Source organism: Sycon ciliatum, chromosome 4 (assembly GCF_964019385.1).
Source record: "Sycon ciliatum chromosome 4, ocSycCili1.1, whole genome shotgun sequence".
In the NCBI taxonomy this organism is placed as follows: domain Eukaryota; kingdom Metazoa; phylum Porifera; class Calcarea; order Leucosolenida; family Sycettidae; genus Sycon; species Sycon ciliatum.
This window is the reverse complement of record NC_088646.1, coordinates 3,433,354-3,442,524: the sequence shown is the minus strand read 5'-3', so window position 1 is coordinate 3,442,524 and position 9,171 is coordinate 3,433,354. Positions and strand designations below refer to the sequence as shown.

The 9,171-nt window shown below is 46.9% G+C and overlaps 1 protein-coding gene and 1 long non-coding RNA gene across 2 annotated transcripts in view; both read left to right on the top strand.

Annotated features, from left to right (window-relative positions):
* Positions 1-584, top strand: part of LOC135813937 (prolyl endopeptidase FAP-like) — an 18,666-nt gene extending 18,082 nt beyond the window's left edge. Inside the window, exon 12 of the mRNA XM_065326979.1 lies at positions 1-584. This exon is cut by the window's left edge and continues 619 nt beyond it. The gene's annotated coding sequence lies outside the window, so the exon portion shown is untranslated.
* Positions 585-1,661: 1,077 nt separating this feature from the next.
* On the top strand, positions 1,662-9,033 carry LOC135813936 (uncharacterized). The gene is made up of 3 exons (XR_010553139.1): positions 1,662-2,345; positions 2,427-2,629; positions 8,213-9,033. It is a non-coding gene; the product is annotated as an uncharacterized LOC135813936 (long non-coding RNA).
* Positions 9,034-9,171: the final 138 nt, after the last annotated feature.

The following is a 9,171-nucleotide window of genomic DNA, read 5'->3' as shown; positions in this document are numbered from 1 at the left end:
CTAAATGGATTTGTTTTTATAGATCGTTAAACGGTTGGCAGCAGTGTAAATTAGCAGCTTGCTCCCCCCCCCCCAGTAACATTTACTTCTGACCATGCACTAGCCCCATCTGAATTCCCCCAGTGCTCTCTGTGTGTAACACTGCTGTCACCTTGTCTTTAGCTCAGCTGCTCTGTATACGAACGTGGTGGTTTAGGATCACTCATCGGGTTATTAGATATACCATATAGTCCAGCGATATTGCTTTCTTGATTTCCGACGGTTCTTCTGAGATTCCTGCCCCCATCTATGATGATGCGTGTTCTGGGGCAAGCCAAGATTTCTGCAACGACTGGTATCTCTTGTTTTATCCTGTTCGGAGTTTTGGTACAAGCCCTTGATCGATTTGGCTCTTTTATATCTTTTGAAGTTTTTACCAAACCGTTTGTTTGTCCCTTATACTCGTAAATTGATCGCAGAGGTTGCTACCACTATTCTGTTTGTTTGTTTCAGTTTGAGAGTTTCATGTTATGCCTTTATGAATTGTTTTATTCCGCTTTTCCTATCGTTTTGGAGTCAGTTTGCCAGTCACTGGCGTCTCCTGTCTTGCTGTCCACCACCGTGCAAAGATTGTGTCTGTTGGCCAATTGGGTGAGCAGCTGTGTCCGGCATGTCGAATCAATAAGCATGCCACTATCCCTATCAGTATCACTGCCGACAAAATCATTAATTTTGTATGCACTGCACTCTACTCCCCTCTAGTTGAGGGGCAGCTACCATGGTTACAGGCAGACTCAGTAGCCATGCCTCTCGCTCTGCCCAAATCACCTGGTCACCGCGCCAGCAGCAGGCGACAACTAACTTTCACACCAAGGTTCAACTCGAGTTCAACTCGAGTGACAGGACTGCACCCAAAAAAGGTCAAACAGGCTAGTAACTTACGTAGTAGTAAGCTGTACCCTGCAGGCACGGTGACCAGGTGACTGGTGTACGCAGGAGCACGTGACCGCTTGTTCAACCATGTTCGATTGGGAATAAAGGAGGAACGCTGCATCGCAGCCTTTTCGGACCAAAACCAGTCGACTCAGCGTCCAAAAGACTACAACATATGGGCCAATCGCGGTCATCCGTGCTTTTATAAGAACGAAATGGCGCTTTTAGTGACATTTTGCATACAAATCCCCATCTAGTAGGGCGCAGTCACCCAGTTTCGGTGGAAGTGCGCGAGTTCGATTGGGATTCAAGTAGGAAGGGAGCGTCGCAGCTTCCTCGGACCAAGACCATTCGACTCAGCACCCAGAAGACTACAACTGGTGAAAATTTGATTTTAGGGTATACTTCCCCTTTAAAATTAGTTACGTGACCGAAGCCAAAGGCAAAGGCAAAGGCCCGTCCGGTAGATCGACTGGCACTGTACCATTACATGTGGTACCAGTAACCATGGTAACCTGGGTGTACACATGGTACAGCGCGGTGTGGACAACGCTGCACAGTAGATCTACTGTCAGTAGGCGCCAGGCCTTGCTTTGTGCCAGAGCTGCAGAGGGAGAGAGGCCAGCCAACCACGGATTGCCGAGGTAGGTGCTAGTGTCAGGGACACAGCTCGCACCAAACTACACTACACTGCTTGCTTCGCCTTTGCCGCTGTTTTCAGCGCGATGTACGGACGTTCCGGGACCCACACTTGCCAAGTAAAACTGTCATCCCGTTATTTTATTGTTTCGACATCGAGCAAGGAACCGGTTGCCAATCTTCATCCTCTTAGGCTTAGCTTCACCAATATTCTCCGTGTGGTTATGTCCTCGCAGGCCGACCCACCCTGCCGGGCAGGGTCCACAGGCGTTAGTGCTGACAGTGGTGGAAAGGTTCACCTTTGGCTGTTGTTGGACTCCTCTTCTCTAAGTTCTATTCAGATAAGATAGAGGCTCATCATAGAGCCCATCATTTATATTGTAGTGCCTGTTATTGCCTTTTGAGCTTCGACCAAACTCGCCGACTTCTTCTCTTCTTCACCGCCACACTCCGAGAAGCCGACTGAGCCAGTTGCCCGAGCAATGAGTCAGTCCGTGATGACGAGAGACCTAGCCGGCTGTACTTCAGTTCCCTGGGAAAGCGGCCGCGTGACACAAGACGCTAGTGGACGATGCGGATGAAGGCCATGGCCAGGGAGCTCCGGAGCCCTACGCGCACTGCACTGCACTGGTGACCAAAGGCAAAGGGCAAGCGCACTGTGTGCTCCCCAGTATGTCTGTAGATAAAGCTGATAAACTGTAATCCAGTACACGCGTGCCAGACTTTCGCGGTGAGCCCTCCGACGAGACGATAATTGACGGCCACTGTCGAAGCCAAGTAGATCTACGCTCGAGGTACAACTCGTGGTCAAAACTAGTTGACGAAAGAGCGATATGACCAGCAGTGACAGTGACTTGTTTCTTGTTTCTTTTTAGTTTGCATGCAGGTCTGGTCTTCGTCTCCCCACTGTAGCATCTCGCTCCAGGTCGACTCTACTTCGGGTTGTCGCTACGGGCGCACACGTGATCAAGATTGCAGGAGAGAAAGCGTCTCGCGTCTGCAGTGGCCCGCGGTGCAAGCCAGTGCGCAGTGGCAGTGGGCCTGGTGGACTTGGGCCAATGCGGCAATGGCAATACAAGTAAGTATGTTGGGGGATGGGGGTATGGATCAGTCTGTTGTGTAGTGTGGTCATTCAGCCATTTGTCCTGATGCTATGCTATTGTCATCTGACAGGGGCGTACCCAAGGGGTTGGGGGTCATTGTTTACAGACCCCTGTTATGCATACCAAGAGTACATAACCCCCCATAGTGTGCAACTCGACTATAGTATATTACTAGTATGGGTGCTGTCCCGACAGAATTTGAAGTTGACGTCATTTTGATGATGCAATGCGCACTGTACACGGATTATCAGACGAATCCGGAACCTGTGGTTGACCGAAGCCGATCTGATCCTGTACAAATGATTGCAAAGAAAAACGTGTGATGCGTTGACACCCGTACACATGTTGTAAATCACTGGTGCAAGGAGCATTGCGTCATAAATAATGACGTCAACTTGAAATTCTGTCGGGACAGCAGGGTATGTGGGAGTTGCACACTCTGGGGGGGGGGGGGGGGGGTTATGTACTCTTGCGCATACTACTTACTAGCTATGAGTCAACGGCGGTACTTTACAGCAATACTGAAAGTCTGAAACATCCGCTGCCTTTGCGATGGTCTCTCATGTTCAAATGCTGCGACTGTGATTTTCGCCTGGCTATCATAATAATACTGCGAGTAATTCCATGTCGTCTCAGTGTGATAAACCCAAGCGAGCGAGAATCAAAGTACAAAGTACCATGGACGCATGTACAGTACTGCTCGATGAAATCCAGTCTTGTCACTCAGGTACGCGCCGCGTTGCACAGCCCTAGACTTGCGAACACTGGGCTGCGAAATGGTACAAGGCGCAAACTTGACTCATGCGGCCGGACAGTTTCATTGAGCAGCACCGTGGTTCTTTCATAGCAGTTTTCCAGAACTCCAGAACTCCAGAACTCCATGCGTCTATGCAGATATTGGTAAGCAAGTGCTTCCAGAAACAAAACAAAAAACCTCCGTGTCTTCAATCTTACTGTCAGCTCGGTGGTGAATACAGCTTTGAAGATTTGAGCTATGTTGACTCCAAGTGAGACTGGCTCAAATGGTGCCAATTTCTACTGTACAATGCCATGCATACTTCAAAGTTGAAACAGTATCCACTCATTGTCTTCAGGTGTGTTTGTTCCACTGAACCACATTTCCTGAACACAGTATCTCTCCAGCATGAAAGTCACGAAGTGTTTTTGTTTTCGGAGGAAGTATCTTGCTTACGCTTACAAATTCAAGTTGTAAGTGCAGATGAGATGTGGAAAGTAAGTTAGGGCTGAAACAATCATGGATTTTCACCTATCAATTACTCCTTGGTTTAACGATCAATTACTCGATTACAGTAGAACGCCGATTATCCGGACGTCAACTATCTGGATGGTCGATTATCTGGATCGCCTGGTCGGGCTGGAAAATAAAAAATAGCAGCTTTTTCAATGGTTTTGCGGATTTTCCGCAGTCGGAGGACCATACAAGCAAAGCACAAGATGTATTACAGCAGGTTAGAGTCAAACATGTATAACGATAGTGTCATTTTGAGGAGCTGGAGTGCGCCTAGTTCCTGTTGTACTACCGAAGAGAATGAAAAATGATGAACACATGTGGGGATATGCATGTTTTAGATAGATGTGTGACTGGTCCCTTATCTGAACCGTGCATTCTTCTCATCCGAACCTCGTGGAGACCGTGGCAGCCTGCGCCCCAAGGGCTTCGGATGATCGGCACTCTACTGTATCATTGTTAGCAAGCATTGTCAGATTTTGGTGAAAAACTTTCTCCGTTCCCTAAGCTATGCCTTCATAATGCTTGTTTATGGACTCGTGTCCCTGTGTTATTGAGCTCCCTGTGCGTATTTGGGTCCCCCCCCCCTCTATGTCTTCATAATACCAGTAATTCTTCATTAGTGAAATGGTAGCTCCAAACATGGCAGTTTTCCATGTCGATAGGACCTTGCTTTTTGGGATTTGCACATCGGCAGGACCTTGCTTCGGGGGAAACTTTCGACGTCAGTAGAACCTTGCTTTGAGGATTTGCACTTCAGTAGGATATTGCTTTTACTTGTAGGGGATTTGCACGTCGGTAGGAACTTGCTTTGGGGATTTTCATGTCACTGGAACTGACTTGCTTTTTGGGGATTTCCACGTCAGTAGGACCTCGCTTGCTCTGTGGCTTCTTCGCTACAGCCGGTTTCTCTCTATTAGGCGACACGCATCTAGGTTGATAGATGGCTGGGTGGACTAAATAGCTTGTTACGGCGCCTTGCGCCCGTAAAGCCATATCCCCTGGGGTCTTTCCAGCTTGAGGATCTGGCATCACTGGGCGCCGCCTTGGAAACCGGTGACATGCTTCAATGACAGCAGATTGACTCAACTGGGCCAGAGGTATGTATGCTACGCGCAAGGCCGATCGTTGTTGGCCGATCGCTGTAGGGCTGCATGACGGTGAATATGTCGTACTACTATAGTGTATGTATAATCCATGTCCCGACCGGTTTCGCTGTATATAGCTCATCAGGAGACGCTTTAGAAAAAGCCGTGGACTAAAAATGAATAATTTGGGTATATAGTGGGATTAGATTGGTTTTGATTAGGCTGAGGTGTAGGATATAGTAAGGATTTATACTTGGGCTGGCGATAGTGTGTGAGTATGGACTTACGCCAAAGCTGCCAATGTGATACACGGACTTAGACCTACAGTTACCGAAAGTATCTTTGTGTAAAAATTATAAGTGTATGATAATTTAGTAGCCAGGCTTACCGAAGATGCCGAAAGATAAGCAACAGCCAAGATATGACAGTAATTGGCGATGCTGAAAAGTACATATCGACTTAGGGTTAGGGTTAGAAAATTCTGCAGAGCAGAACGGTCGTAGGGCGGCACTAATGAAAACGAAATGCAAAGTTGTGTGGAAAAGGGTGCGGTGGATATGGAAAATAGAACACAAAGCAATGCAAAGGAACACAATAGATGAAAAAAGGTGGAGTAGGACTGTCCTGAGGTAAGGTTGGTAACAAGCTTGTTTCACTATCATAGCGATAGATCATCAGACCAATGGAGAGTATGTGGTGGAACGGTCCTTTATCAGTAAAAAAATTAAGTGAAAAAAACGTCAACAGTAGAGGTGTGAGTTTACACATGTTTACCGGGTATGTGTTAGATAGTTCGAGAGACACTTGGTCTTCTTCCATGCTATGAATGGTGTGGGACCAAGTTTAGTGTCGAGTTTGTGTTTAGTCCATAGATCACTTAGCACCCTGTCTACGCCTTTAAACGCTGCTAGGGTGGTAGGGAATCATGAGTGGAGGTGTAGTATTACGCTTAGGGCACTCGCTTGGCATCTCCGGGAGTTAACTAATCATACCGGGTCCCTGGCGAGTTGCTAACATTAAAATCATGCGGCTTATACTCACTAATAACTACTTCACCTTCAAAGGTCTGATATATCACCAATTGCAAGGTGGCAGCCCTGCAGCGGTCGCCTACGCCAATATAGTCCTGTTTCGCATTGAAAAGTTCCACCTGTCTACCTTCTCAGGTGCTTCCTCCTTACTGGCTAAACGCTATATCGATGACCTGTTCGCAATTGTATCAGAAAATATATCAAACAAATCCTACAAGAACCTATTATCTCCAACTGTCCAGTTAAATTCACGCATGAAAACAGTAAAACCGAAATTATCATGCTGGACCTACACCTCAAATTCCTAGATGAAAAAATAGAGTCGAAAATCAATTTTAAAACAAGAAACAAATTCCAATACATTTCGCCAAGATTCTCCCACCCCAACCACACATGGAAAGCAGTGGGCCTTGGTGAAATGATCCGAGCAGATAGAGGATCTACAACCGAAGCTGCCTCCCTCGGTACCAGATCGTTCTGTCTAGTAAACTTGTTGAACGCGGCTATTCAAAGTCGGTTGTCTCAGCCGCCTTACACATCTCCCACAACACTAGACCTACACGCCCTAAGCGTAATACTACTACAAGTACACCTCCACTCATTATTCCTGACCACCCTAAACGGCGTGAACAGGGTGCGAAGGGATCTATGGACTAAACACAAACTCGACACTAAACTTGGTCCCACACCATTCATAGCATGGAAGAAGACCAAGTGTCTCTCGAACTATCTAACACATACCCGGTAAACATGTGTAAACTCACACCTCTACTCACACCTCTACTGTTTTTTCACTTAATTTTTTTTACTGATAAGGGATCGTTCCTCCACATACCCTCCATTGTTCTGATGATCTATCCCTATGATACTGAAGCAAGCTTGTTACCAACCTTCCCTCTGGACTGTCCTACTCCACCTTTTTACCATTACACCCACATTTTTCATCTGTTGTGCTCCTTTGCATTGCTTTGTGTTCTGTTTTCCATATCCACCGCACCCTTTTCCACACAGCTTTGCATTTCGTTTTCATTAGTGCCGCCCTACGACCGTTCTGCTCTGCAGAATTTTTTAACCCTAACCCTAAGTCGATATGTACTTTTCAGCATCGCCAATTACTGTCATATCTTGGCTGTAACTTATCTTTCGGCATCTTCGGTAAGCCTGGCTACTAAATTATCATACACTTATAATTTTTACACAAAGATACTTTCGGTAACTGTAGGTCTAAGTCCGTGTATCACATTGGCAGCTTTGGCGTAAGTCCATACTCACACACTATCGCCAGCCCAAGTATAAATCCTTACTATATCCTACACCTCAGCCTAATCAAAACCAATCTAATCCCACTATATACCCAAATTATTCATTTTTAGTCCACGGCTTTTTCTAAAGCGTCTCCTGATGAGCTATATACAGCGAAACCGGTCGGGACATGGATTATACATACACTATAGTAGTACGACATATTCACCGTCATGCAGCCCTACAGCGATCGGCCAACAGCGATCGGCCTTGCGCGTAGCATACATAATTATCATACACTTATAATTTTTACACAAAGATACTTTCGGTAACTGTAGGTCTAAGTCCGTGTATCACATTGGCAGCTTTGGCGTAAGTCCATACTCACACACTATCGCCAGCCCAAGTACAAGTCCTTACTATATCCTACACCTCAGCTTAATCAAAACCAATCTAATCCCACTATATACCCACATTATTAATTTTAGTCCACGGCTTTTTCTAAAGCGTCACCTGATGAGCTATATCCAGCGAAACCGGTCAGGACATGGATTATACATACATTTTAGTAGTACAACATATTCACCGTCATGCAGCCCTACAACGATCGGCCTTGCGCCTCTTCTAAAACCCTAACCCTAATCGTAGGGGCTTGCAGTCCCTCGCGCTGGTCGGCTACGCGGTAGTGTCTCCCGTGCCCCCTGCTGCTGTCGAAAATTTCTTGGCCTTATTGCCTTGTTGAGACTGAAACGAGGATTAGGCATTGGATTTCGACTTGATTACACTATGTCCTGTTAGCCTAGCCGGATGTTGAAAGACTTGAAGTGCTTAGTGCACAGACTGAGATCAACATGTTGTCAACTTGTGAGCTGCTGCAAACCCAGAATTTGTATGCGGCTCGCTGTCTTAAATTTATTTTATTCATGTGTGACTTCTTTTTGTATGCAGATAACTCTGAAGTAATGGCGCATACATCAAATTGAACCGTACATGAAGTTCTCAGTGCTCTTCATACCAACAAGAGTGCAGTCAGACAACTGTGTTTGCGTGTACTGCATTCCGCAACACCACGGCAAAGTAACTGTGAATGGCGAGGGGCGAACTCCAGCGCTACTTCATCCGGACCGCACCCACAACAACGAGCACGGACATGAAGGTCATTCTCAAAGAGAGGTATGGCCCGACGCAAGTGCAAGGAGAAGTGAAGCAAACCGATAGCAGATCAGGTTGGGAGCAGGAAATGCCGCACGTGTCAGCGGTGGTTCAGGAGCGCCGGAGGCCTCGCGGTCCATAAAAGTCTACCCGATGATCGCTCTACGTGCAACTCAGTCACGGCAATACCGGTGCCGGCGAGGACTCGGCTCTCGCTATGCTGCCAGGCTCATTGCAGCACATGTGGCAGGTGCTGCCGATCGAAGAGGGGTTTTCAACTCCACAGCTGTGCAAAGTATAACAGAACTTTCGTTGGCCGCTAGCCTGCGGAGTGTGCTGCGCACCGCATTCAACCAACATACTGCATGTCTGTCGGCCCCTCGTATGAGGGGACAAGTGACGTCTGACGGCAATGTTCAGGACAGGGACAGGGCAGGCGTGCGTGTATAAGCATGGGTGTGCGTGCGTGTGTTTGTGTGTGCATTGTTCTTACGAACTGGTGTGGATGGCGTAGATGCATGAGATGGAAACGCTTCAAATTTGTTCTTCAAACTGATAGTAACGTCTTTGCAAATTTGCACCATAATTATCCTGACTGATAGCGGGTACATGTCATGCAGCCGATGGTACGGGAATGCAGCCGATGGTACGGGAATGCAGGCAATGTGATGAAACACGGATGATCACTACTAGTAATCCATTCACCTAAAACCGGCACCATAACTCCATAACTTTTTGGTATTTCCTTTAAGTTC